The sequence below is a fragment of the Salvelinus fontinalis genome, chromosome 6 (assembly GCF_029448725.1).
Source record: "Salvelinus fontinalis isolate EN_2023a chromosome 6, ASM2944872v1, whole genome shotgun sequence".
NCBI classification, from domain to species: domain Eukaryota; kingdom Metazoa; phylum Chordata; class Actinopteri; order Salmoniformes; family Salmonidae; genus Salvelinus; species Salvelinus fontinalis.
Window position 1 is genome coordinate 30,840,049 of NC_074670.1, and position 7,130 is coordinate 30,847,178.

General features: G+C 44.4%; 1 long non-coding RNA gene across 2 annotated transcripts; it reads left to right on the forward strand.

Moving 5' to 3' along the window:
• The first annotated feature begins 3,698 nt into the window (after nt 1–3,698).
• On the forward strand, nt 3,699–4,791 carry LOC129857646 (uncharacterized). Of its 2 annotated transcripts, none has more exons than XR_008759931.1 (3): nt 3,699–3,789; nt 4,460–4,499; nt 4,705–4,791. It is a non-coding gene; the product is annotated as an uncharacterized LOC129857646 (long non-coding RNA). The 2 variants fall into 2 exon arrangements; XR_008759932.1 differs by lacking the exon at nt 3,699–3,789 and adding an exon at nt 3,796–4,204.
• Nucleotides 4,792–7,130: the final 2,339 nt, after the last annotated feature.

A 7,130-nucleotide genomic window follows, 5' to 3' on the forward strand; every position in this document is an offset into this window, starting at 1 on the left:
CGAAGGGAGGGCAGGGGAGGGCCTTGTATGCATTGTGGAAGGTAGAGTAGCAGTAATCCCATGTTTTTCCAGCGCGAGTGCTACAGTCAATATGCTAATAGAATGTAGGTAGCCTTGTTCTTAAGTTTGCTTTGTTAAAATCCCCAGCTACAATAAATGCAGCCTCAGGATATATGGCTTCCAGTTTGCATGAAGTCCAGTGAAGTTTCTTGAGGGCCGTCGTGGTATCTGCTTGAGGGGGAGATATACACGGCTGTGACAATAACCAAGGAGAATTTCCTTGGGAGATAATATGGTCGGCATTTGATTGTGAGGAATTCTAGGTCAGGTGAACAGAAGGACTTGAGTTCCTGTATGTTGTTACAATTACACCATGAGTTGTTAATCATGAAACATACACCTCCGCCCTCACGTGAGTGTGTCAGTGAGGGTTGTCCTCAGTGTGGGGCAGTGGGGAAAAGTACCCAATTGTCATACTTGACTAAAAGTAAAGATACCGTAATAGACAATGACTCAAGTGATAGTCACCCAGTAAAATACTACTTGAGTAAAAGTCTAAAAGTATTGGCTTTTAAATATACTTAAGTATCAAAAGTAAATGTAATTGCTAAAATATACTTAAGTATCAACTGTAAAAGTATAAATAATTTCAAATTCCTTATATTTACCAAACCAGACAGCACAATTTTCTTGTTTTTTTTTTGTATTTAAGGAAAACCAGGGACACACTCCAACACTGACAATTTACAAACAAAACATGTGTGTTTAGCGAGTCAGCCAGACCAGAGGCAGTAGGCATGACTAGGAATGTTCTATTGATAAGTGTGTGAATTGGACAATTTTCCTGTCCTGTTAAACATTCAAAATGTAACCAGTACTTTTGGGTGACAGGAATATAAAGAATATTTTCTTTAGGAATGTAGTGATGTAAAAGTACAAGTTGTCAAAAAATATAAATAGTAAAGTACAGGTACCCCAAAAAGTACTTTAAAGTACTTTACACCACGGGTGTGGTTCGGTACAGTACCATGCAGGGCTGGAGTCTGTATCAGTGTTATCTAAACCTCATTACATGAAGCATGATACACGACACATGGTTGAAGGAATTCATTAAATATACAACTTCCCTACTACTCTCTTGTCTCTCGCTTTCAAAGGCATGCAGCACACACACACACCACTCGGTAAGGATTCAATATTTAAATGTTTCATTTTTCTGTCGTCAAAAGGAGTCCTATAGATTGTGATGTCCATGACCTTGACAAGACATCACCTTTAGAGGTTGCTGTGACTACATTATTCAATGGGCTCTGAGCACAGTCCTACTCTCATACATATGGTATGGATTCCATTTTGTATTTGTTTATGCTCAACTAGAATAAAGAAGTAGTTATGATTACATCATAAAACAGACCAGGAAGAGGCAACAGTTCCAGGCATTTGACACACTGCTATTCATTTGGTTCCCAAAAGCAGATCATCTTAACGAATCTTTAGGTCTTAATCCTTCTTAATCTCATTCCAGGTGTTTAGGACAGTGATGTCATTGAGAGTGTGGCATCTATGTATCAAACGTTTCACATTGTTCTTGTAAAATACAGAAGGTTGAAACAGTATTTGGCTACATTTTGTTTCACCTTTTCTCTCAAGTGCGCTAGTTGCAGTATCTTTTTGTTTTGACGTGACCTCATGTTGTTTCCATGACAGCATAACAAGTCCAACATGCAAACCACATAGTGAGTTAACAATTTAGTAGCAACTTCAACTTTTGAACGCTTCCTCAAAATCTAACATGTACTAAATTGTAATTATAATCTAATAGTTGATTCTGTAGCTGCCATGAGATGTATTTTGTAAATAATGAATTGCAGTGAAAGTATGAATAAAGGCCTTTACATAACATCTGTCCATTCCTCTCCCTCTCTCTCTTTCACCCTTCCTCTCCCTTCCCCTCTCCGTCAGATGATTGCCACACCTCCTCACTCCCCTCGTCTCCCAGGCTCCCCGTCATATTTGGGAGGCCGCTGCGTCCCATGTCCGGCCCCCCCACCCTCCTCTCCTTACCCCTCCCCTCCCTCCTCTGGAGGGGTGACACTATGTTGGACCCCCCCCCCCCCTCCTACTGTCTCACACACACAATCTGGACCACCTCCGCAGGCACAGCTGGCAGCCTGGAGCCATGATGTATGGTTGCCCCCCGCAGTACTAGCAACGCAGGTAGGGGGCCCACTAACGACCAATACTTACTAGTCCAGTGGTCAACAACCCGCTTTAGGTACAAGACTACAAGTTGCCCATAGAGACAGATCTAGGATCAGCTTACCTTCCCCAAATCGTAACCTTTATCATTAGGGCGGGGAAACCCAAAACTGACCTCACATCAGTGTCGAGGGTAGAGGCTGATGGTGCCGACGGAGAAGGGCGACATCTTACGAGTTCCAACCCAACTTTGCTCAATAGTGACTTTTATCGCAAACTTACACACACACACTTTTACACACAATTTGCTGCTGCTACTCTTTATTTTACTCTTATTATTATCTAACCTGATAACTAGTCACTTTACCCTGCCTTCATGTACATATTTACCTCAAATAACTCGTACCTTAAAACTGCATTGTTGGTTAAGGGCTCATAAGCAAGCATTTCACAGTAAAGTCTACACTAGTTGTATTCGGGGCATGTGACAAACAAAATTGGATTTAGATTTGATTTGAGTGTGAGATAGTGATTTGAGTTAAATTCACAGCTTGCAACTCAACCATGTTCCAGGAGGGCTACAAGAATTTAAGTGAACTGTGTAGGATTATTCTAGCTATATTTGTTAATCACTAAGCTACAGACTCACACACTCTCACAAGCAGGATGACTGAATGCTGCTTTCTATCCACTAGACCTATACTCCACTCCTCTCCTATCTACTCAACTACTCTACTGTGACACTACCCTCTCCCCCAGTGTGAGTCTGGAGGTTTTTGACACAGAAGAGATGGAGCGGGTACTCCTGGGGGCCCTAGAGGTGTTCAGCAGAGGGGGGCAGGACACTCGCTGAGCCCCAATCACCTCCTATGGCCAGGAGCTGGGCTCCCTGCTGTCACTCACAGAGGAGGAGGCGGGCTGCCAGACCCTGCTCTTCTTCCCATTTGAGGTGAGGCCTAGTCCAGACTGCTAGGATTGAAGCATCAGATGAATTATCGTGTGTGTGTGTGTGTGTGTGTGTGTGTGTGTGTGTGTGTGTGTGTGTGTGTGTGTGTGTGTGTGTGTGTGTGTGTGTGTGTGTGTGTGTGTGTGTGTGTGTGTGTGTGATAAATATAAGTTGCTGACATAAATGAGATAAAGTAATCTTATTTAGAATGCAGACAGTAACACACACAGTTACATGTGCACATCTCGTGCAAGCAGTGGCAGCACGTCTTGGGTTATTTTGTTGCAAATACACACAGCCACTCACTAATGCTCTTGTCTTTGTTTATTTCTCCCCTCTATCTCTGTCTCTCTCTATCTCTCTCTCTCTCTCTGACACACTGTGGCCCTTGTCTCTTGTCTGTGGTGTGTTAGGAGCAGTGGTCTCAGCTGCAGGGCTTCAGTGCCTCCGCTCCCTCCCTGTGTGCCAGTCCCAGTCTGCGCCAGCTACCCAAAGCCAACCTCCACCCTCCAACCCACGCACACACTCATACACACTCTCAGACACCTCACACACACACTCACAAAACCACCAGCATCATCATCATCAGCCTTGCCATCGCTCCTACTGAAACTCCAATTCCATCTCCCAACGCCACTACCAGGGTAGGACAGTAGGTCTCTTCATTTGTGAGTGTGTGTGGGGACTCTCCTGTTTTGAAGGGCAGATATTAGTGTGTGTGTGTGTTCCTAGCTGTATGCAGCTATGCGGAAGCCTTCTTCCTGTGTTTGTTCTCACTGTGGGCTGCTGCTTCTGTCGTTAGCCACGGAACAGAAAGCGCTGTGTTCTCAAGCTCTCCTATCTCCTCTCTCGCTCTCTTCATTTCACCTTTTGCATGTTCACTATTCATCCTTTCATTCCACAGCATCGGCAGAGATCGTTTTAATCACTCCTTGATGGTCTTTAATCAACTGTCTTCTGTTATTTCATCCTTGTCTGTCTTCATGCGTTTGTTAACTCTTGGTCTCAGCCATCGTTTGGATTAGCTGTGTTTGCCAAGAAGCTGCAGAGCAGAGAGAGGTTTGTCACTTATCAGGCGATGCACTTCAATCTATCTGGGATCTTAGGTGTATGTATGTATGTATGTATGTATGTATGTATGTATGTATGTATGTATGTATGTATGTATGGTTTTGCGATAATGGGATGACTAAGTTTGTTACCTCTGTTTCTGCTTTCTGCCTCTCTTCCTCTCTGTATCTATTTGTCTTTCACTGTCTGTCTGTCTGTCTGTCTGTCTGTCTGTCTGTCTGTCTGTCTGTCTGTCTGTCTCAGAGTCTTCCCTGGGCTCTGTATTTGGGGGTTCCACACAGAGGTGAGTTGTGTGTCTCTCTCTCTCTCTTCTTGATGACCGTTGTTCACTCACTCAAGTTGTATATAGAGCACATGATCTAATCGCATCTGTCACTGACTGCTTTTTGACACACATACCCATAGTAACACACCTTTTCCTCTGAGCTAGGCTGAACGCAAACTCGTCCCGTCTTATGGAAGGATGTTTCTCTTCACCTCTTTCTCAGTGTGGATGCGGAGCTTGGTGAGCTGTGGGGGCAAGAAGAGAGGCAGCGGCTGGGCGAAGAGGGAGAGAGGAGGAGGGAGGAGAGAAGGACGGAGGGACTGACGGGTGCTCCCCCCAGGGAGGAGAGGGGGGAGAAGACGGGAAGCCCTCTGGGACGCACCTTCAGCTTCCTGCGCAAGATGGCCGGCCAGCGCAAGGTGAGAGAGTGAGAAAGAGAGAGAGAGGAGAGTGTGGGAGTGTGTTTCAGAGTGTCTGTGTCTCTCTGTGGTTGTGGGTGCATGTGGATGTGACCCTGTCACAGCTGTCACTATGCAGTAGAGTACTTGAGTAGAGCGCATGACCGTATCTGAGGACAGAGAGTTGGAGTTTGGTAGTAGGCTAGCTTCCCCTGCAGTGTAGAGTCCCAGCAGTGAACCCCAGAGAGGAAGTGACAGTATCTGCTTTATTTAGATTCAGCTGTGAACCACCCCCGGTATCAGTTTTAACACAACCAAGGCAAGGCCCTCCAATTCAACACGTATGCTGTTTGCCAAGACTGTAACACAATTCTCTCTTGTGCTGCTTATTGTGTGTCTTTTGTCATTACAACAATCTTTAAACAGCAGGGGGAGACTCTGTTCTGTGAGTTGGATATGAGAAGTGAAGACGAATAAGTAGCACTGTGGCCCTCAGCAGGATGATGTATGGCCAAGTTGATGATTTAGGCATTCCACACTTGAACTGAACTTGGGTACAGCTGGTGTTCTTGTATGTTTGTTATTTGTGTCCTACTAATCTCATGTGGACAGACGGACGTATCATAACTAGTATCAAGAATCTGATGCAATTACGCAAAATTTTACTTCTGGGTTTCAGAGATTACTGTCTTACTAATAAGCCCGACCAAAGAGCAGTATGCACCATCACACTTTTTGGCAAATGTATATTTTCTTTTGACATGTAACACCCTCATATACGTAAAGTTGATGTATTATTCTCTGTATATTGTTTAATAATCAAAAAAACTAAAAACAAGGGAGACTAAAAAAATGCCCTACCAGCCCCTCCAGACTAAGTCCCTGATTTAAGACCCACTGGGTTGCCAGATTCCTCCGAGGTCCTTATCACGGGGGGTTGCCAGATTGTGCCCTCCATCTCAACTGATAAGAAATCCCACTGATGTCACAGGGGCGTGGCTGTGATTTTGATGATCAGCAGTTCATTTATGCAATGACATCATCGCCCCCGACTCAGATGGCCTGTTAGAGACAGATAGCTGCTGGCCCTGTTTGACGGAGCTATTTCTGGTCTGTGACAACAGCCATCGTGTGTGTGTGTGTGTGTGTGCCTGCGTGCGTGCGTGCGTGTGTGTGTGTGCCTGCGTATGTGTGCCTGCCTGCGTGTGTGTGTGTGCCTGCTTATGTGTGGTGTGGTGTGGTGTAACCAGGTATGTGAGGTTTGTCCACACCCTTGGTGCTGTATGTTTAGTGGCTACTGGACACCAGACCTTAAGACCGAGATGGACGGACAGACAGACAGAAAAGAGACAAATAAGAGAGCGTGAAAGAGAACAGTAGTCAGAAAGAGAGAGACTGAGCTCACTTCTCCAGACCTTCCCTCTCTACAGCAGTTATGAGCTCTCTCTGTCTCTCTCACTATAACACGTGACGTCTCAAGAAGTCAGCATGTGGAGGAGTCTACTCTGGAATGTGAATCAGTGTGCTTCTGCTGTGTGTCTACAGGACTGTCTGTATTCCTACTGACCTCCGTGTTATATAGAGCTGGCTGATCTGGCTCTATATGTTAGACAGAGACATCTGGTGGCTTTAGATTAAGCCCAGTACTCTCATAATGATAATATGTCATGTCTTTCAGACTGGAGGGAGCTGAGAACAGAAAACATTACAAGATCACAAGTCTGTTATTCATATACTCTTAGAAAAAAGGGTTCTTCGACTGTCCCCATAGGAGAACCCTTTTTGGTTCAAGTTTAAACCCTATTTGGTTCAAGGTTAAACCCTATTTGGTTCAAGGTTAAACCCTATTTGGTTCAAGGTTGAACCCTTTTTGGTTCAAGCTTAAACCCTTTTTGGTTCAAGGTTAAACCCTTTTTGGTTTCAGGTATAACACTTCTTTGGTTCCAGGTATAACCCTTTTGGAACCCTCTGTGGAAAGGGTTCTACCTGGAACAGAAAGGGCTCAAACCTTGAGCAAAAAGGGTTTAACCTTGAACCAAAAAGGGTTTAACCTTGAACCAAAAAGGGTCAAGGTTTTTTCTAAGAGTGTACCTTTACAAATGTGTCTTATACTACTCTGAACAAAAATGTAAACGCAAAATGCAACAATTTCAAAGATTTTACTGAGTTACAGTTCATATAAGGAAATGGAAATCAATTAATTAGATCCTAATCTATGGATTTCCTATGACATAGGTTGGCCTGGGAGGGC